The 22,379-nt window shown below is 41.5% G+C and overlaps 1 protein-coding gene across 6 annotated transcripts in view; it reads right to left on the reverse strand.

The window, feature by feature from the left end:
• The window catches only part of BACH2 (BTB domain and CNC homolog 2), a 367,628-nt gene that overhangs the window by 285,736 nt on the left and 59,513 nt on the right, over positions 1 to 22,379 (reverse strand). Inside the window, exon 1 of one of the 6 annotated variants that reach the window (XM_054557882.2) lies at positions 3,765 to 3,830. The exons of the other annotated variants lie outside the window; for them this stretch is intronic. The gene's annotated coding sequence lies outside the window, so the exon portion shown is untranslated. Of the gene's footprint in view, positions 1 to 3,764; positions 3,831 to 22,379 lie in introns of those variants that run through there. 6 annotated transcript variants of the gene reach the window in all.

Here is a 22,379-nt window from a genome sequence, read left to right on the forward strand (position 1 = left end):
AGCAAGCCAGAATGGGTTATATGCCTTGTTCCTCTTGAGAAGAAACTTTCATTAATCTGCAGAAGAAAACTCTATTTGGCCTGATGGGCTCTGCTGGAAAGCAGTCTCAGAGGTTCACTGTTAACCTCTGCTTTTCTGGGGCTTGGATTCTGTTCCCTTTTTTTTTTTTCTGAGACAGGGTCTCACTCTGTTGCCCAGGCTGGAGTGCAGTGGTGCCATCTTGGCTCACTGCAGCCTCAACCTCCCAGGCTCAAGTGATTCTCCCACCTCAGCTTCCCAAGTAGCTGGGACTACAGGTGTGCACCACCCATGCCCAGTGAATTTTTTGTAGAGACAGGGTTTTGCTATGTTGCATAGGCTGGTTTCAAACTCCTGGGCTCAAGTGATCCTCCTGTGTTGGCCTCCCAAATTGCTGGGATTATAGGCATAAGCCACTGCATCTGGCCATATTCTGTACTTATTATCAGCATCTCCTTAGAGCGGCTTATTCTTTTTGAGGGAGTACCATGTCCCGGGTTGTTAAGCCTCTCCACAGGGATCTAGTGCTTGCCTCTACTATGGCCTGAGGGCTTTCAATGCTCTCAAACCAGTTTCTACCAAAACAGCTGAAGTTATACCATGCAGGTAGTAGTGTAACTATGAACCCCAGAGCTATTCAAACAATGTACTCCTGGGTTTCCATCTCCCTGGTCTGTGCCCCAACACACAGACTTACAGCCCCAGACAGACTGGGGAAAATCTTCTTGCCCCCCCGTTTCACAAGCAATTCCTGTGTGAGTATAGACACCATAGCCCCTAGAGCCTAGAGCCTACAGCTAGGTCTGAAACACTCTAAGGCCGGTGGCATCAATGTCTTCTGGCACCTAAGAATTTCCCTGTCCTGCTTTAAAGCTCATATGTACTTGAAAATATTTAACCAATATAATACCTTAGGACTTTCTGGCGTGGGTAGTCAGAAGTAGGCCAAGCTTAGGACTTTTTGGGGTGGATGGTAAGAAGTAGGCCAGGCTGTGTGAGCTCAGTATACCATTCTGCCAGAATTGGGTTCCCTAAATGCAATTCTGCCATATTTAGGTCCCATATGTAGCCAATTCTAGCTGTCATTTAGGCTACAACTAGAATTATGTTCTTTGTAGCCTAAGCTAATTGCTGTGACTCTTTCACTAACTCATCTTCATTACAGAGTGCCACTGGGGGGAGAAAGTGCTCATGGGTAGCCCAGGCCTTGAGAAACCTACCCTTAGCCAGAAGCAGCAGGTCCAGGCAGTTACCCCAAGGAAACAGGTCACGTTCCTTCCCAAGGCTGCATTTTCCACACCCAACTAAGTCTGCCCTCAGTTCTGTGGAAAGGAATCTGCCTTCCATTAACTTTTCCATGATTTAGAACTGGATGACTGCACACTGATGTTTTAGTAGAATGAGAGAAGCAAAGACAGCAAGAAATGCAACAAGGGCACAATCACCTTAACACATCAGGGAGGTCTGCAGGGAGTCACTGCGTTCTCTGACAGCAAGCAGCCAAGAGAACAGCCACAGAAAGCAGTTCCAGCAGCTGACCCTGGGGTCCTCTCTGATCTCATTACAGCAGTTGACACTAGTCCTCACAAAACAAACAGAGGAAATTTATGCTTGCCTTAGCTGTGGAAAGCTCCACATTCCTTATTAACGAGAGTTTCAGCTTCTGAGACCACAGCCGCTGGAATGGGGAGGAGGTCGGCTGTGCTCCCAAGAAAGAACTGTGGCTGCTGCCTTGCCCTCTTTCTGGGGCTGGATATACAGGCAGTGAGCCTGGGGCCTAGGCTGTCTGCTCAGGTGACTGGGGGGAAGTTCCCTTTCTGCTAATGTCGACTTCCCTCGGCTCAGACGGTGGGGTCATTTCCTCTTAAACAGCACTGGGAAACTCACTATAAGGGAATCTTGAGGGGATCCACCTGCTGAGGTCAGAATTCCAAGAGAGAGGTTGTTCTGCATAACCATACTCAAAAGTACTCTTGCCTGCACCTTCAAAAACTTTACTTAACTTGGAATTCCAACTTAAAACATTATTTCATATCCTTTAATTCAATCTTAGAAGTAACTGAGCAGCCAGCTCATGACGTAAAGAGTGAGCTTCTAAACCAGAGTAAGAATGTGGAGCAGAAGTTCTGAACCAGAGTGGTTTTGTCTCCCAGGGGACATCTGGCAATGCTGTAGACATTTTTGGTTGTCATGACCTGGGGGAGGGTGCTACTGGCATCTAGTGGGTGAGACCAATGATGCTACTGAAGATCCTACCATGTACAGGACACACCCCATAATAAAGAATTACTGGTCCAAAACGTCAATAGTGCTGAGATTGGGAAATCCTGACGGGGAGGGAACATTCAAGGATATGGGTAGACTTAAAATCATGCCAACTCATAATCACATTATAATAATGTGGTATCATGCAACTTGGGGTCCCCAAAATGTAAACAATTAACAACTATAAAAATTTACCAGTTCTCTCCTTGAGCAAAGTAAAAGCTGTAACTTACACAGAGTAAGATCATCAGAGTTGCCTGGAAGAAGTGGAACAGCTTCAGTGTTGGACTATGTTATCATCAATATCATCAGTGCCTTGTTTACTCCAGGTCAAGGTGTGATCTGAGTGTCTACTATCAAAATTCAGTGGTAGCTATTAACAGAAGGAGTTTACATGTGAAGTTCTATGGTCACTAAAACTGTCTAAATAACCTAAGAATATCTAGCTCCGGAAAAAACTGCAAAATGTTTCAACTTTTAAAACACCAACAAAATATGAGGAACCATGTTGATGTTGACCTACATTCTATCTAGGGTGGCTAAAAGAAATAGCTGCACAATAGGGTTCTAAATAAACGCAGAATTGCAGAAATGCATCCTAACGAAAATAATCAGGGTGACTATTTTGAAATACTCCCCATTTCTGTTTTTCTTTCTGTTTTCAAATATTCCCTCTCATCCACGCGGCATATTTTCATTACATTTGTTGTAAGAATGTACATTTAGATAATCTACTCACTATTCTTTTATGCATTCTTTTACTCTAGCCAAAAAGGGGAAAAGTCCCCATCCAAACAAAGCTAATGCATGTAAGCAAATTTGAAGGAAAAAAAGAATTTCATGAATGAGCAGGAGACAATTTTTTAATGGAATGTTTTAAAGGCTTGTGGTATAAACAGTAAACAAAATTGATTCACTAACATTAATACTGTTTGCCATGATGTAAGAGTTGGTCTTTTTTTTAAATGCCCCAGAAGCTAAAGGAAAATAAATACTGTGGTAGGGAAAAATAATACCTTACTTGGCATTTTGAAGTCATTGCTCAATCCTTCTTGAGCAAGAAAACCATAGTAATGACTTTGTTTTACCTACTGCAATTATGGTACACCTCGCAGCAATCCTCCACAATATTTTCCTCCCTCTGTTCAAGTCCTGCTAAATAATCTCTGGAAACCATTAACCAAGAGCATGGTTCCAATTTTCCTGTTCTCCCTCCCCTGCTGCCTCAGTGTCATGTTGGCGTCAGGACAAAGCAAACTTGTATGACATCACAGAGCAAACTCATTTTCTGTAAACCAGCCCCTTGGTAGTTTACCACTACTGGAACCCAGCGCCATCAACAGTGTGGTCTTTGTTTGGTGGGTGTTGCTCTAAAAATTTTTTTAAAGTTTCCCAACACCTCTTTCTTCCTTTAAACAGAGGCAAGCTGCTGGAGGCGCCGTCCTCGCCTGGCCCGCCCCACTCTGTAAACTAGACATTACCTTATACACAAATGACTCTAGGCATTCCTCAGTCTAGCTGCCTCACTGCAAAATTCCTATGCTCCTCAGCAGCAGGGCAGCGCACATTCCCCTGGCTTCCCCTCTTTCCTCTTCCCCCACCCTCCTCTTTTTCTTTTTTTTTTTTTTTTTTTTTAATTTCCACTGCCTCACTGTGTTTTTGTGTAAATGATCTCACATGACTCAACAAATCCATCTGCCTGAAGCAGGCCAAGTCTGGAGCCCTCCCAGGAGGGAGGAGAAGAATTGCTTTGTGGAAAGGACCTGGAGCTCTGCCCTTTCTCTGGCTCGAATTACCCGCCTGTCAGGCCTGACGGATTTGGCTAAAAATAAAAGGAAGCGGGCCGTGAAAAGCAGATGAATGGGCTCAGCAGTTCCTTAGATAACACAGGCCTGCTGTTGCCCAAAGCTCCCCAAACAGAAACTTCAAATGCAGGGCCTCTGAGTGCAGTGATGTGGCTTCCAGGTGAACGAGGCCTGTCAAATCCACTGGAGTTGGGGGACATGGCCTGGGCTGCGAATTTCGGTTTCCTTTCCGTGTGTGTGCGTGTGTGTGTGTGTGTGTGTGTGTGTCACACAGAGAGTGAGAGCGCACGCGAGAGAGATTGAGAGAGAGAGAGAACCAGTCTAGTATTAAAAGGTTCTCAGAAAACAGTAGACTTCAGTGGAGTGAAGGCTTGTAAAAAAAGAAAAAAATTTGTTGTTTCCACTACAAAATTATCCTTCTCCCCACCTCCAACACCAGACATTTTCAGCCTTTCTATGATGTCACTTCTCTGTTTAGAGCCAGCAGAGAGCTAAAAGTCTTTCTTGTAAGTGTATGCCCAGCGCCTGCAGTGGGTATTAAGCACTTAGGTTGGCAATGTAATGACACACTGTAACAATCTGTAATATGAGGCAGTCAGCAAAGCCCTGGCTCTGAAAGCTATTTCTCCCGACCATTAACCATATGTTTGGCTCCTCAGATAGCCAAGCGGGTGTTCCAGCTTACCATCTGGTTTCTATCCACACAAGCAACTGCAAAGCACAGGCTATGTCCCTCTGGAGCTGTGTGTTTCTTTTTCTCTCTCTTTTCCGCTCTTCTCTTCCCCTTTCCTCCTCCCAGCTCCTTTGGTTCCCTCTGCTAAAGAATTCTCTGCCATTCATCACGTGCAAAGAAAACTTTACCTGACATGGCAGCGGCAGAGCCATTAAGAATGCACAGCTGTATTGTAAATATGCCAGAGGGCCATTTACCATCGGCGGAATCTGTACAAGTCGGGCTCTACCCCTTCCTCATCTCCTACTGAGTGCTGACACTTGATCCAGCATGTTAAAAATAGGTACATTCTTGAGAGATCCAGGGGTTGCTGTGGTGCCCTTCATACTCACTTCATATTCTGGGAGTGGGGCTTTAAAACACACATACACACACACACACACACACACACACACACACACGCTCCCGAAGTTTGCCTCTGCATTCAATCTGCCTGACGTCAGTCTCACACAGGATGACATACCACCACTGCAAATAACCAACTTAACTACAGGTTTTGATTCTTTTTTCTGCACTAAGGATTTGATCCCAAGTGTGTATTTTTCTGAGTTTTTTTTTTCCACCTAAACAGCCCACATTGAAAGAGATGACACTTTAGAAGAATAAGAATATGCAGCTGCTTGTAACAAATTGACATCCTGCAAAACTTATGCTTATTTACATCTGCACTTTTTAATAGTACACAGCAATGAAATGGAACCTGCTATCAGACTTTATAGAATTTTTTCACGATGTTTCCAAAGTATTTACCCCAGAGTTTCTCCACTACAAGATTTAAGGTACTTTATAACTCTATACATTTTTAAATGTATGAAGGAAGATGTGTTTGATATATAGAAATTAGGTCATTTTTCTTCCTGTCCCCCTAAGAATAAGGTCTGCATTAGCAGCCCATTTTACCGAATTAGGAAATTAAAGTTAATTCTTTCCCACACACTGAAAAAATAAGGGCTGGTTTCTAACATATCAAGAACAAAAGAAAGAATATCATTAAAAAGTGACTAACCAGAATGTCAGATTTCATCAACGTGGCAGAGCTACAGAGGATTTGTCAGGGGAGGACTGTTTATTCAGGCTAACAAGGGTGCCAGGAAGGCCACTACCTGTGTAAACTTCTTAAACCCACTGCCCTTGTCAGTCCTCATTTCCATGATCTGAAATAGGTGTTGTGTTAGCTATTTCTATCAATAAGGGACATTAAAATTCTGCTGCATGTAGGTTTTTAGAGAGTGACAGAAAAGGGAATTTTTAATTTCGGAAGCCTTAGGAAAACTGTCCACAGATGATGGCGTCTATTAAATGCTGTTTGAGGTCTCAAAACCGTAATACAAACTTTAAATTGCATTAGCTTGACTGCCAAGAAAAACAGTAACAGCATAGTTAATAAAAAGAAAGAAAAATTAGCAATTTAAAACTTCAGTATTTTCATAGTTAACTACCTGGTTTTCTAAGCACTGCAGAATCATTTTATTACAGGTATTTGTGCTTTTCGTAAATACCGGTGCCTGGGCCCCTTTCCTCCAGCTCAATTATACAAAGATCCCTGAGTGGGGAGGTATTTTTGAAAAGCTTCCCAATTTTGTGCAACTAAAGTTGAGAAGTGTTGCCTTATGTGAACTAACATGATAGTAGAAACCATCTCATCAAAACAAAAATGAAACCTTTGGTATAGAAATGTAAATGAAATTTAGGAATAGAACAGTAGCTTTCCAAACTTGTTTTGAAGTGAAATCTTCAATCAAACAAAATCTTATATGAAATCCCTATAAGCGAGATAGGAAAAAAGCAGTAATTTATACTGTCCTTTTATACTTTTAGTCTGTACAATATTCATGGATTTTGTAAGTTCAAAGTTATAATTTTTTAATCATAAGCCACCCAGTGAGAAAAAGGAGGCCATTTTATTGAACACAAAACCTGAAATTGAGGTTAAGGCTGAAAGGTCCAGTCCTATACACCTCAGCATCTAATTTTTTCCATGGCCAATGGTTAAGATGATCAAGGTCTGATGTACATAAAAATAGCAGTGTGTATAGCCGGATGAAAATTAGTTCATAAGTTAATGTAATAAACATCCATTAAGTGCTTACTACACACGAGGTACTGCCCTGTGGTCATCAGAGAAATAAGTTGCAGCCTTTCCCTTGAGGAGTCTACTTAAGACGACACCTAATGGCAGAACAGCAAGACAAGTGCAATAATGGAGGTGCTGAGAGACACTATATGGGAAGGAGTGGCTAATTCTGCTTGAGGAAATAGGGCATGACATCACCAGCAAGGGACAATGAAGTCAGGTCCTAAAAGTGTGAGCAGGATTTTTGACACCTAAAAAAGGAGGGACATTTCAGAAAGAAGAAACTGAATGTGAAAAAAATTAAAACCCGTAAGTATAAACAGGGTTGGCGAGTCTGGGGGTTATGAGAAATTCTGCGAGGGACAGGAAGGGCTGGGAGATAAGGCCAAAGAGGAACTGAGCCCAGGTTATAAGAAACTCTAAATGTCATGATATAGCTTAGACCAGTGCTGGCCAACAGAAACACAAGGTGAACTAAACCTGTAATTTAAAACTTTTGAATAACCACATTAAACAAGTAAAAAGAAAAAGGAGAAATTTACTTAATATTATAGAAAAAAGTATTCTTTTAACATGCTATCAATATAAAAAGTATTAATGTGCTATTTTACATTTTGTTCATACTAAGTCTTTGAAACAGGGTGTGGATTTTACACTTATGGCACATCTCAATTTGGACAAGCCACATTTTAAAGGCTCAACAGCCACCTGTGGCTAGTGACTATTATATTTGGAAAGCAAAAGTTTAGCCCTTATTCTGCAGGCAGTGCAGACCAAAGGATATGCTTGGTTTTATTTCATGAGACAATGGCAACAACGTGGAGAAGCAGAAACACTGGGTCTGGGAGAGAGCTTCTGAGGTGGCTTCCACAGTCCATGCAAGGGACACAGAGAAGAACAAGGCTCAGAAGAGAGCAGTAGCAAGTAGGATGGCATGGAAGAGTCAGAGTCAGGAGATACTTGTAAAAGGAATTCAGAAAACTTTAGAAGACTGTATGTGAGGGATCAAGTGAAGGACTCACCAGAACCATTAAATTTTTTTTCGTGCTGAAATTTGTGCTTAGAATGAAAGGTCACTGATTATGTATTTAATATGAAGTTTCATTGTTCCTTTCGAGCTTGCTTCCTTCTGCAGTAGAATGCAGTGTCACTTATGTAAGATACAGTAAATTCCTCTTCAAAGAACCAATATGGTACATTCAGCATGTTCAGCTCCCCTGTTCTTTGTTCTCCATTTTAAAGTTTAAAACTTCCTCGTTCTTTATGTCTCCTTGCCCCTAGTTTCAGTAAACAACCCCCTCCTAGCCTCTATCATCTGCTCTGTTCTTAGTCATCCTTAGTCACCTGCTCTGTCCTTAGTCAACTGCTCTGTCCTTAGTCATCCTTAGTCACCTGCACTGTGCTTAGTCATCCTTTGTCACCTGCTCTGTAACAGTCCTTCCTGCCGAAACTACTCAACCCGCCACTCTGGAGCGCACCCCTGCTCTCTTTAAAACAGCCAATCAGAATTAGCTTAGACTGTGCGGTCCAACCCTAGCCAATAGGGGAAAGACACAGCAGTAGGGACTAGCTGCGTTAAGGATAAGACCCACTTCCCCTTCCTTGTCCAGTGTGCTCTCGCCATTGCTCCATCCATGAGACTCACCCTTCTATAGAAGCAAATTGCCTTGCTGAGAAAACTTTTGCCTGGGTGCTATTTTCACTTGGTGGCACTGAGCATTCACTTCCAACACTTAATAAACATGTGCTGAGTACCCACCACATGTTAGGCAATGCTGGGCACTGGGGAAGGAAAGCTACGACGCAATTCTTACTTTCAAAGAGCTCAAATACAGTGTAGGAGACAAAACAAATTACAATAGAGCATTAAGTAAATTAATAAACAGATATGCAAAGGGGACTACAAAATGTTCCATAATGTATAACTTAGAACTGTTTAATATAATGTATTCAATGGCACTTGTGAGATAGAGTGGGGCTTTCAGATAGTAAGGCTTGTATCAGTTGACTTTTTTGAGACAGGGTCTCACTGCAGTTGCCCAGGGGGAGTGCAGTGGCGTGATCTTAGCTCACTGCAGCCTCAACCTCCTGGGCTCAGGTGATTCTCTCACCTCAGCCTCCCAAGTAGCTGGGACTACAGGCGCACACCACTACACCCAGCTAATTTTTTTTTTTTTTTTTTTTTTTTAAGTAGAGATGGGGTTTTGCCATGTTGCCCAGGATGGTCTTGAAAACCTGGACTCAAGCAATCCACCTGCCTTGGGCTCCCAAAATGCTGGGATTACAGGTATGAGCCACCAGGCTCAGCCTCAATTGATTTTTAAAAGTGATCCAGAATATGATTTACTTCTGTGTCTGTATTTGGTTGCACTGTATTAAGAAAATCCTGATACTCCTAAATACAGATAACACTATCTGAATCTCTGCTCTCAAAACTCAAAATTTTCAGACAATCTCTTGCTATTTGCTACTCTTACTACTTACTAACTGAAACTGAGAAACGAAGCTGACATGAATATAAGAAGTTCAAATTCCTTTGCATTGGAATTTACGATGGGAAATTTTGGCACCTGAATTCTGGAAATGAGCAGATTTGAATTGTAAGGCACACAGTTGTATTGGAAATTATAACAGTTCTTTAGCATTTCATTTGATAATCTCATAATATGCCTCAAACTAATCTAAAAGCTTGGAGAAAATGCAGTAGTCAAGGTTTTTTAATTTCAAATTTTAATCACTAATGATAATTTGACAACTATTTAAGGTAAAAGAGTATCCAAAATGTAGAGTGGGTAGACATGATCCTCTAACAGAATATATGTCACTAAGTGATGTGTGTGGTGTTCACTTATTGTACAACTAGCCATTAATCCACACAGAAGCCTCCATCCCACAGAGGCTCTGAAACGCTGCCTGGCATGTCATCAAGTGTGCTGAATATGTGTGACAAGAGGAATTTGCCTGTTCAATTTATGATCAGGCTGGAATATGAAAAATACTGGGATAGAAGTTCCTAATCAATGATTCATTTATTTATAAGAAGTTCAAATATGTAAGCCAAAATAGTGGAAAACACTATTTCAAGGTTGACTTGGCAGTCCAATTCAACGTGCTGGTGGTCCTAATGTGTTAAAATTTGGTATGTAACACATTTGTGTGCATTTTCTTTTATTATAGTTATAAAACACAGTTTAAAATATATTAAAATGAAATGCAAACTAAATGTTTGCAGCGCCTCTGAAGTATCTCCAGGGAACTTCTGCAGACCAGAGTTTGAAGATCACTGGCTTAGGGACTTTGAGGTTAAAATGTAAATGGAAGAACAACAATTTGGTGCACCTGCTATTTTAAGGATCATCAAGTCATTCCCAAACTTCAGCCCAGGGCAGAAACCATTCCTCATTATCCTAAGAGCAGTGAAGCTGAGAAACAAAACTGCAGAAAGTGTTTTAAGATTCTCTGGTGAGTTAGAATTTAAAAGGTTGGGACCAAAATTTGAAATACATTATTCATTTCTCAATGTTGTTCATCCATTAATTCATTCAACAATTTATTGAGCACCTGCCACGAGGCACTGTTCAAGAGGCTTGAAATACATCATAAAAACAACAACAACAACAACAACAACAACAAAAAAACAAGGTTGGGCATGCTGGCTCACACCTGTAATCCCAGCACTTTCGGAGGCCGAAGCGGGTGGGTCGCTTGAGCCCAGGAGTTCAAGACCAGCTTGGGCAACATGGCAAAACTCTCTACTAAAATACAAAAAATTAGCTGGGCATGGTGGTGCATGCCTGTAGTCCCAGCTACTCGGGAGGCTGACAGGTGAGAATCACCCAAGCCCAGGCCCGGGAGTTCGAGCCTGCAGTGAGCTGTGATCATGCCACTGCACTCCAGCCTGGGTAATGGGAGTGATACCCTGTTTTTTAAAAAAATACAGACAAAATTCCCTATCTTTGTGAAATTTAGAGTTTAGTGGGGAGAGACAGACAATAATCACAAATAAGAAACTTGTTGTAAGGTAATAGGTGACAGGTGCACCTATTGGGGTGGGGAGGAAGAGCATCAGGATAAATAGCTAATGCATTTGGGGCTTAATACCTAGGTGATAGGTTGATAGGTGCAGCAAACCACCATGCCACACATTTACCTATGTAACAAACCTGCACATCCTGCACGTGTATCCCGGAACTTAAATAAATAAAAATTGGAGTCAGGAATTAGAACTGTAGTGGAGGAGGAAGGCTGCAATTTTACATAGGATAGTCAGGGTGTGACTTATTAAGAGAAAGAAAAAGAGGATCAGAAATCTCGAGGGGAGAGGTAAACCAAGAGACCATCAGTTCAAGCAGTGGTTCTCCAAGTGGGGTCCTAAGGCCACCAGCATTACCCTGAAACCTGTCACTAGCTCAGAAATGCTAGAGAGGCACCCAGTGGTCTGTTTTTGCAAACTCTCCAGGTGATTCTGATGTGCCCTAAAGTTTGAGAACCACTGCCCTAGAGAAAAGGCCCTAAAATAGGAGTGGGTCTAGGATGTTCTACAGAAAGTGGTGAAACCAGGCATCTGGAGGTGACAGCCAGGAGGACGGTGGTGGCCGCAGCATGAACAGCTTTATGATCACAGCAAGGCTTTGGCTCCAAGAGAAAAATGTGGAGCTATGAAGGACTTTTCTTCAGGAGCCACACAGCCTACATTTCAAAACGTTCATGTTGGCTGTTTGGTTGAGTGGAAGCACTACAAGACTTGCCTCAAGAGGAGACTCCCTGACTGCTCAACTCCATTTTGGGCAGTGGTATGCTGCTAAATGTTTAAAAACAGACTCTGAGGGTGAGGTGCACCAATTTGTAGTGTTTGATTTCCATGGTGTAAACTCTCCCACCATGGCTGATGTCAAGCTGCCAGTATGACTCACTGAACATGGAGTTGTGAAGAGATGTGCATAAACGACTCACAATACTGACTCTAGTCCCAACGTCACTGCTACCACTGAGAACATTTAAAAATAAGGGAGAATTTTGTAAATCTGATTGGAAATGTGAATGCTATTTTATAAGTCTATATAAATGCAATGTCTTCTATTGGTCTATTACTGTCAGTCAAATATAGAGCCCAAGTCCTTAGAATTTTTTTTTTTTAAGAGACAGGGTCTCACTCTGTCATCCAGGCTAGAGGGCAACGGTGCGATCACAGCTCATTGCAGCCTCAAACTCCTGAAAAGTTAATACAACAATAATATATTAACTTCATTTAGAGAAAACACCATTAGTATTAAATTTCAGCTTCCTTTATTCAAAAACATCTATTTAACTTTAATTGGGATTCCTCTGTTATTGAATTTCTCTTCTCTTACTATAATTAACATCTTGCACTCTCAAAAGTATGCATTGACTAGGATTTGCCATGCATAGTATGTGAGGTTGCTGCTCCAAAGGCTCACATAAATCCAAGACAGGCCATCAAGGAATGTGCATGAATTGCAAGAACAAAAGTTTGAATCTATCTGAAGATGAAGTGAAGTTTGAATAACGCCTTCATCCATTTGATTTGCCATTAAGAAACTTTTCTTAGCCTAATGGAATGTCCCTATTTCTGTCAATGAGATTTCAGTTTGTGAATAACATTTTAAAAGTGCAGCATCTTCTGTCTACAAAAAGACATTCTATGAACTCTTAATATACATAAAGTGTTTGCAACTACCAGGAGTCTGCTCCATGCGTTCTCCCGTCTGCATGATCCCTTGGGCAGTGTACCACCCACACTCAGACCCCGGGCAGCCAGATCAGCAAATGTGCACAAGCCTGCACTCCTGTCAAACAATGGGGTCTTTCAGGCCTTATAATCTTGTGAAGAAACAGGCTGAAACGTCATGGGAAAAATTAGGAAATATCAGAGGAAAACAGCTCACAAAATGAGGGGTGGAACCACTTGCTCACATGTTCTAATTTCTGAACAAAGAGAAACAACAGTGACAGCCCCCTGCCTGCTCTGACCCCTCCATTTCAAAAGAGAGGCATCCTAACCCCTTTTTCTTTTCTTGGAGATTACAGCAGCAAGATGTAGACAGACAGAATTAGAAATTCTTAAACCTAAAGAAGCAGAGTTAATTTCAAAAGCTTTACCCTCAAGAGAAGCATAACTAACCCATCTTACCAGCCTTGTTTGGTGATCTGAAATACCAACAAAATTACAGACTAGAAATCAACTAGACTTCAACAACCACACAAAGGAAAACAGAAACTCCTGATATATCCCTTAAAAAAAAAAAAAAGCTCTTCCGAAGTATTCTTGCTATTAAATCTCATGCAATAGCTAGCTCTATCCACCTCGGCAATCTTTCCTCATCAACTGCTACACCCAGTTTATACTTTTCATACCAGCCTAGCTAGCTGGCCTAGTGGCCTGCAACACTCCATTTGCCATCTCCCCAGCCTTTATCAAGAATTGTTCCACTTGTAAATTACCTGTCTCTTTTTATCCACAAAATAACATCTCTCTCCATTTAAAAATCTATTTAAGACTTACTGCAAAAATGATTTCTAGATTAATCCAGTACATTTGCAAACTTGCCAACAAATTTACACTTCTGCTTTAATATACTTTTATAATCCATCTATATTTTCCAGTTGATTACGTTAATCTGGTGGATAAAATCTCTGAGGATAAAGTCTGAGTCAATTCTTCTTTACATAATCTCCAACTTTCTACCATATCACTATCTATCTGTAAGATGCTATCAGCTGTTAAACACTACAGGCACGTCAGCCGCTGTCTCCCAATAGTGAGTCTGATGGTCAGCTGTTTTGGGAAAAGAACCCCAGGTGGATTATTACTATAACGCATTATGTGGAAGAGGTGTTTATTTTGCTCCTGGAAGAAAAAAAGCAACATGTATTAAAATCATAAAAATGTTTTTAGGCTGGGCGTGGTGGCTCACGCCTGTAATCCCAGCACTTTTTCGGAGGTCAAGGCAGGCGGATTGCTTGAGACCAGGAGTTCAACACCAGCCTGGGCAGCACAGTGAAAAGAAACTTTGTCTCCACTAAAATTACAAAAATTAGCCGGGCTTGGTGGCACACCAAGCTATTCTGGAGGCTGAGGCAGGAGAATTGCTTGAACCCAGGAGGTGGAGGGGGCAGTGAGCCGAGATGGCACCACTGTACTCCAGCCTGGGTGAGAGCAAGACACTGTCTCAAAAAAAAAAGTTTTAAAAGGTAAAACAACATAAAAAGAAATATTCTATAGTGGAAATAACAGAGTCAAATGAGGCTGAGAACTTTACAAAGGGACATGTCGCCAATATCACTGCATGAGCCTAAGTATAAGAACAACCTTTGGGGAGAAACCATCATTTGATAGTGAGGTACAATTCCAAGTCAGGTAGTGAAATGGGTGGAATTAAATTAATCCTGCCAGCTGAAATGCAAGAGACACTGTCAGAGAGTTAAAAAGTGAGTTCTATCCATGAGGTGATTCCACAATCTTCTCAGGTCAACACATCTGTGAACTCACAGACCAAGTTCTTAAACCACTGTTCAAACTCTGCTGCACATCAGAATCACCTGGAGAGCTTTACAAACTCCCATTGCCGAGGTCACATCCCATACTAATAAAATCAGAGGCCGGGCGGTGGCTCACGCCTGTAATCCTAGCACTTTGGGAGGCTGAGGCGGGTGGATGACCTGACGTCGGGAGTTCAAGACCAGCCTGGCCAACATGGTGAAACCCCGTCTCTACTAAAAATACAAAAAATTAGCCAGGTGCAGTGGCCAGCGCCTGTAATCCCAGCTACTCTGGAGGCTGAGGCCAGAGAATTGCTTCAACTTGGGAGGTGGAGGTTGCGGCGAGCAGAGATCATGCCACCACACTCCAACCTGGGCTACAGAGCGAGACTTTGTCTCAAAAAAAAAAAGAAAAAAAAATGTCTGGGGTGGAAGCCAGGCCACCCGTAGCCCTTAAAGATCCCCAGGAGATTCTAATGTGCTTCAAAGTTTTAGAATCACTGTCCTAGACTCTGTCAGTACAAGATTTTGCTCAATGAGGAAAGAGCACAATAACATACATTTAAGTTGGTGACAGGTAAAAGCAAAGGTTACCTCTGAAACTTTCAAGTAGGAAATCACTGCTTTGGCTGCAACAAGAAGTTTGTGCTCTCATAATTGGTGTAGTATAAGTCTTTAAACGGCCCTAAATCAACTTGTGGCTTTGGGATTTAGACTAGGAGAGAGAAACTAGGCATGGTGGTAGATATGAGCCCAGATAACAACAACTGAATTGTTGCCCATTGTGCCATCAAGATATTTGGCTTGAGAGCCTACAGCCTGGATGCAAGTCCTAGGTCAGTCATCTGCTGGCTGTAGGGCTACAGGCAACTCTCCAACAACATAACCCTGGTATTCCATCTGAGGCAGTGGTTCCCAGCCCTGGCTGCATATTAGCAAACCTGGGTCTGGGACGCAATCCCCGAGATTCTGACTGATCCAGAATGGGGCCCCAAGATCCTTATATTTCTAAAGTTCCCCAGGTCTGGTTATGTCATATGAGTGAGGAGAACCACAGGCAGAGAGGTTTTGAGAAAGGGTGCTGAGGCCATACTACGTGGGTTCAAATCCCTGCTCCACTAGTTACTAGTTATGGCTCAGTTTCCTTATTTGTAAAAACGGAGATAACTGATAACACCTCCTTTGCTGTGAGGCTTGACTGACTGAATCCATTTATTGACCTCAGTAGATTATTGTACGGATTTGGCATTAACACCTGGTACATAGCAAATGCTCAATTTTAATCACATGCATCATACCTATACATGTGTACATGTGAATATGTCCTAAGGATTAAACAGTTTGATGTATATAAAGGGTTTAGCACTGTCTCCATATAGAAAATACTCAGTAAATATAAGCTGAGCTGATGCTGACAGTACTGGTAGTAGGACAACTTATTGCAACTGACTGTCTTCTGTCTGGAATTTCATCTTTTCCTCACTGCATGGCGGCCTTTGCTTCAGAAAACCACAACTTTAAAAGGTATGGGGATAGAAAGAAATCCTTTTTCTCTTTCTTTTAATTATTAAGAGGTCCCACTAACCATGAACGTTACTTCTACTGCAAAGTTATGATGGGAATGTGGGCTTAATGGCAAAGAAAAGCGATGTGGAGACCTGGTTCTGCCCCCACATGATGATAAATAGCAGAACTTGACAGCCAGAGGAAACTCAGCCCCCTCATTTCCTAGGGGAACCCAGAGTTGAAATGTGTTTTGCTCAAGATCACAGTGTGAGTGGCAGAACTGGGATCAGACTTAGGAACAGAGCTCTTTAGTTTCCAGGTTGCTTCCATTGATCATCCCTGGTGAGAAGCATGCCTGAGAGGTACATTATCATGTGGAAGATGCTGTCCTTGTGGTCAAGGCCAATGTGGGGGGATGAGGAATGTGGTACCCTGTTTCTCAATTGCTTCCTTCCTCTCTCTGCCGAATTCCCTTCCCTGGTCCAAATTCCACACCCTGCAGGCCATTTCCAGCTGAAGGGGAGGACACAGAGCACTAGAAAGCAGCTGTGGTTTGTTTGTGGCCAAACTGTTTTCTTAGGGGTGTTCAGTTCCAATTTTATAACAGAAGACAATTATAAAAATTATAAAAAAGGGTTTAATTTCCCAAATTTTCATTACATATAACTGCTTAGGGATAGGCATACATAAATAGATATGTGCATACTTTTTATCTATCTACCAAGGACAGGAAATCCTGTCTTTCAGTTGCTAAGTCTCAGACTATTCCATCTGAGTATTTTTGCTGACAAATGTGACCTTGTCTAGGTTCTGCGGGAATTTAAATATTCCCTCAATGTCATTTCTATTTGACCTTAGCAACATGACCAAACTGCAAATTCAAATGCCACTGAGTAAAGGTACAACATTCACATTCTGTTACCAAACCGTTCTCCAACTCCAATCCAGTGACCCTGGGCCAGAGCCTAATCCAAAAGATTACAAAGCAACATCCTGATGAGTTGTCATGGAAACCCCTAGATGTTAGATATTTTATGTCATCCCTGGGCTGCAAATTCTCATTTTTAGTCTACTCATATCCTACTATTTCATGTATAACAACCAACCAAAATGCAATTTGAAATGTCAGCTGCCAAACATAATAAGAGATGCCACTTGCTATTATAGCCAATAATAAAAGATTTCTAGTTGCTTGTTTCAGAGATACAGCAAATCACTGTGTATTCTAAGTCCACTGGGCTGGTCCTCAAAGTGAGGCTATTTAGCCAGACTTCCTTAGTTGTTATTTAATTAGTCAATATTTAAGAGAGTCTTGGAGATAAAAAGAATTCTAGTGAAACCTAGGCATTATTATTTTCCAAACAGGAGGAAATGTACTGATCTTCAAACTTTCAATAGACACGATATATTTGGTCCGAGAGAGAGTGAGAGAGAGAGAAGCCCAAATGTTATCTAAACCTTTTAAGGACACAATTATACAAGAGTGCCTTGCAAGGTTTTCAACTCTTTATAACTGGAAGAGAGGAAAATACTTATTACTGAAATCCAGATAATCAAAACACTTTGTTTTAATCAGCAGTTTCTACCCTTTTCATATTCTATATCAATTCACAAGGAGTGACCTTTTTCTTAGGTATAATGGGAGTCAAAACCTACCTCTGCAGGTGTTTCTCCCTTACCTGCCTTAATCTGTGCCCCAGGTTAAGCACACCTGCGGGTAGGCTCAACCCAAGATAGCCAGGAGTTCTATTATGAGTAGACTGATGTAGAAAGATCTCTCTTGAAATTCCCTTTAGCTGACAAAGCATTAAAATCACCTCTGCAAATAGCTGGAATTGTGTATTTATTTTTCTTTTCCCTGTTTAAAATTTAGTAGAAATGTTAATAAGAAAAGAAATGTCCAGTAGATGAACAACAGGCCTAGAAGGAAAGAGAAATGAAGACCAAGATAATACACAAACCAGATTATCAATCTTGAAATAATCCAGAAGTAGACATATGATAGATCATACTATGTGAGTTTTTCTAATCCTAAACACAAAGGGAATACAAAGAGGTGTGCAGTAGGGCTGCATGTCAACCACTTTAAACTAATGCTAGCCAATATCTGTGTAGAGCTGCAAAGTATTTTTCTGCTAGAATTTTAAGAGAACTTTTAAGTTTTGAAAATTGATTCCCATGACACTTCTCTTTCCGTCTTCATAATAGCTGCCAAAAAGTTCAAAACCACATTTATGGCCTGTCTCTAACAAGTCCTTAAATGGTCTTCTTGACATCTTTTATTAATTCCTAGCCTCATTTTCTCACTTTTTTGTTGTCTGCTTTAGTGGGGAGTATCTCTGAGGCCAAATTAAAACTTTTTACAATAATACGGGGGTATTATTCAACAGATAGCCTTCATTAAGCCTCAAATATTTATGGGGGCTTCTCTTCCAGACCATCTCTCTTTGATCCATGAGGCAGGAGATTTCATGTTTCAACAAGAATTTGTTTCAGTTCACAGAGAAGCTGAAACAACATCAATTTCTCATACTTGTTTTAATCACATTTTGAATTGATAAGCTAAAATAGAGAAGAGTGCTATGCTAGGAAGCTGGGATCATGAGAAGGTGAGAAGCCACCTTTTTTTTATTTGGGAGCTTGCACTCATGACTTTGGCCAGACCCCAGAAGACACATAAGTTCCCTGTGGTAAAGTATTTATTGGACTATCACCCAATCCTTTCTTCTACGTGAGAATATCACTTTGGCAGATCTACACCAAAGCCTTCTCTGGGTATAAGTCTTCAACCTGCCTTGGATGGATCTTGTCTGCTTCCGTCTGCCTGTGCACACAGGCTGCCAGCCCCACTCCACCCTCCAGTAAAACCTACTTGACTATGTATAGTGCTGGCTTGGAATGACATAGATTTAGGTTCAAGTTTTACATCCTTTAATGGCTATATGACCCTGGACAAGGTATCAAACTCTATGAGTCTCAGGTACCTCGCCTGACAATTGGGAATAATAAAGAGTCCCTTTTGGGGTTTATGTGAGGATTACATTAATGCTCATAGGGTCCTCAACAAAATACCTGGCACACTAAAGTCAATGCTCAATAAATATCAGTGACTGGTATTACAATTATGTTATTATAATTCTTTAAAGAACTGCTGGTGGCCAGCGTAAATCCTATGGTCTTTATCTCTCCTGACCCCATCCACAGGCTCATGTGACAATTTTCCCAGGATCATTTCAATTTTCTGTGATCAGAGAGAGTGCCAGCCACAGCCCTATGGACCAGGGACAGGATAGCACACCTGAGCAGAAAGAAAGAGGACCACCAGCCTTGGGATAGAATTATCCCTTACTTCACCCTCACTGTCTGCATGTTCAGAGACTAAGTGCCTATAGAACCAGACTCAGGGTTTTCCTGTTAGTCTGAAGAACATTTCGTCTCTTCTAGGCTTTCACTGGCAGAGCCACAGGATGATAACACTCCCGGCCCCTTATCACCACCCGCATCAGCAACCCTGAGGCCAGCATCAGGGTCTTCTGGGCTGTGCGGATTGGGGAGCCAATGATGTAGTTAAGTTTCCTGGAAATACAGGCAGCAATTTCCTGTGGCTTCCTCTGTTTTTGATGTAGAGATGAGCACAGGTAAAAACTAAACACATCAAGGATCAGCGCTTCAGTCGGTGGTGCAAGTGCGGAAAAATACTGTCATTTCCTCACAAACAGATTCAGAAGTGCAAAGTATAAGCCACTTTCCAGAGAGCATGCTCCCCAGCAAGGACCTGTACAGTAGGGCTGTGAGTTGACAGTGAATAGATGGGCATTTCCATGAACTTACTTGCTCACCCAAGTGATCAAGAACCAAAATTTCCATGAAGGTCAATGTTTTGTATAAACCTTAGCCTGAAAAAGCTCTGGTCTGCTCACAGAGCTTCAGTCAAGCCTTCACCAGGATTTGCAGCCAGGTCAGAAAAAAATGTCACTTTCAGAAGTGGAAAGCAGTACAAATTTTAGTTAAAATTTTAGATGAACTAAACTGTTTATACAACTATCCTAAAAGATAGTTTAGAATTAAATAAAACAATGTGCACTACATTTGGGAAACAGCCACATTCAAAGAAGGTGGTCACAGTGTATCCTTAGAACCAGAATGGAATAAAGAAAATGATACATGTTATGGTTATGATAGCATAACCTGCTGATGAAAGAACAGCAGCAGCAGGATGTACAGTTTGCAAAGGGTCCATTCAAATCAGATTGAACCCAGATGGTGCTAGAGGCAGCCTAGGGCCAAATCCCACCTTTGGCACTCACTAGCTGGGTGACCTTGGGCAAGTCATTTAAACTTCCATTTCTTCATGTGATTTTGTTTCTCCATCATTGGCTCCCCTTCCTTTGTGAAAAGTTGCCCCTCCCCATACCAATTGGGGCACCCATCATCATAGCAACCTGACCCAAAGATAGCTCAGGTATAAGACATGGTAAAATCTTTTTTGCTTTAGTCTGTTGCTTGCAACCAAAAAACCAAGACTTTTTTTTGGTTGCAAGCAAAAGAGATTTAACACCTAATTTGCAGAAGTTGCTAGGAGCATTAAACGAAGTCACACAAAGCAAACACAAGAAATGCTGGTTGCATTCATAGAAAGGAAGATTAGTGTGCGGTTAAAAGCAAAGGTATTGAGTCCAGCTGCATGGGTTCAAATTCCAGCACCCTTTAGAACAGAGATAAATCACTTAACATCTTTGCTCTCAGTTTCCCAGTCTGTAAAAACAGAGCTAATAATAGTAATTACATCACAGGGTTGTGAAGATTATGTCAAAGTAGATAAAGCATTTAGAACAGTGCCCAACACAGTAAACATTCAAGAATTAGCCATTATTATTACAAAGGTAGTACTGTTTTGATTGCTGTTAAGGATGCTGTAAAAGTCAGTGATCTATAGAGAAATGCCCTTCAACTAAAAAAGCCAGGGATTGTGGCACAAGCCTGTAGTTCCCCAGCTACCTGGGAGGTGGAGGCAAAGAGGATCCTTTGAGCCAAGGAGTTTGAGCCTGGGCAATATAGTGAGACCCTGTCTCTAAAATTTTTTTTTTAATTTAAAAACATTTTTAAACAGGAAAAGAAAATCATTTTTCTGGGTAATCCAGCTTGATGGACAATACCTTAGAGACAATTAGAAAGGATGCATTTACTCATATTAGAATTTAGTAAGCTCTAATATTGGGCCTCCTGAATGAACTTACTGACCAGCAGGATGTGGCCTGAGCAAATGACCCATGTCAGTTGTGCTGTGTGGCCTTCCTCTTTTCATTGTCAAGAATACATGAGCATATCAATTATGAATTAATCTCTCATAAATTTAACTATAAGTCAATTCTTGCAAGTCACATCTCTCTAAAAGAACTAATAAAACTGATTTTGGTCCTGTGGCTATTTACCAGGGCTATGTCCTTATGGGGACCACCCAGTAACCAACCAGCCTCACTCTTGTTGATATCTGTTAATTGCAGCTCAAGCCTGTTTTACTAACTAAATGTAGGTCTCCTTCACCACTGCTTCCTGTGTGATATCACTAACTCATTCCTTCATTCATTTATTCAATCATATAAGAAACATTTATTGAGCACCACCTAGGTGCCAGGTGCTGGGCTCGGTATTTGTTAAGCAAAAGCAAGCAATAAACAGTGCTCAAAATGCTTTTTAGAGTTTAGTGAGGAAGGTATGTCAACTAATGATTAGAAACAGTATGCTAGGCCAGAGACACACCTGAGCCATGAGGGACCTCAGGCCTGCATGGTGGGACCCAGAAAGAGTTCACACAATTAGCACAAAGCACTTGGGAAGCGAACAGTTTACCCAGGGCACAGAAAGAGTAGACTGGAAAGATACATAGGTCTGAGACATTCTGGGATTTAGATGCCTTGCAAAGGAAGAGAAGTCTTTGGAAGATTTTAAGCAAAGTCATGCCATGATGTTTAGTTTTGCCTTTAGAAAGAACATTTGGTTGGCAGTATGGAAGATGAACCAAGGGGCTGGCCATATGTGTAAAGCAGGAGGCAGGTAAAGAGTTTCCTGTGTTTGTCCAGACAAGAAATGGTAAAGCCTGAACACAGGGCAATAGAGGAGGGAGCAAAAAAGAGAGTCTCTGGGATTTCAGGAAATGAAACCACCTGATTCCATGAAGCTACCTTACTTTAGCTCACTGTATAGAAAACTGTGCCTGTCACTGTTCAGCTACTTCTTGAAAGAATTGAGACTACAAATTAAAATTGAAAACTACATGCACTTATACTATGTCCATGATTCCACTATGAAATTGTACAAACCCACTCTCCAGGACTCAGGAGGGCCAATGCTCTTATCTTATTTATTTTTTTTTGAGACAGAGCCTCTCTCTGTCGCCCAGGCTGGAGTGCAGTGGTGCAATCTCGGCTCACTGCAACCTCCACCTCCTGGGTTCAAGCGATTCTCCTGCCTCAGCCTC

Source organism: Pongo abelii, chromosome 5 (genome assembly GCF_028885655.2).
Source record: "Pongo abelii isolate AG06213 chromosome 5, NHGRI_mPonAbe1-v2.0_pri, whole genome shotgun sequence".
NCBI classification, from domain to species: Eukaryota; Metazoa; Chordata; class Mammalia; order Primates; family Hominidae; genus Pongo; species Pongo abelii.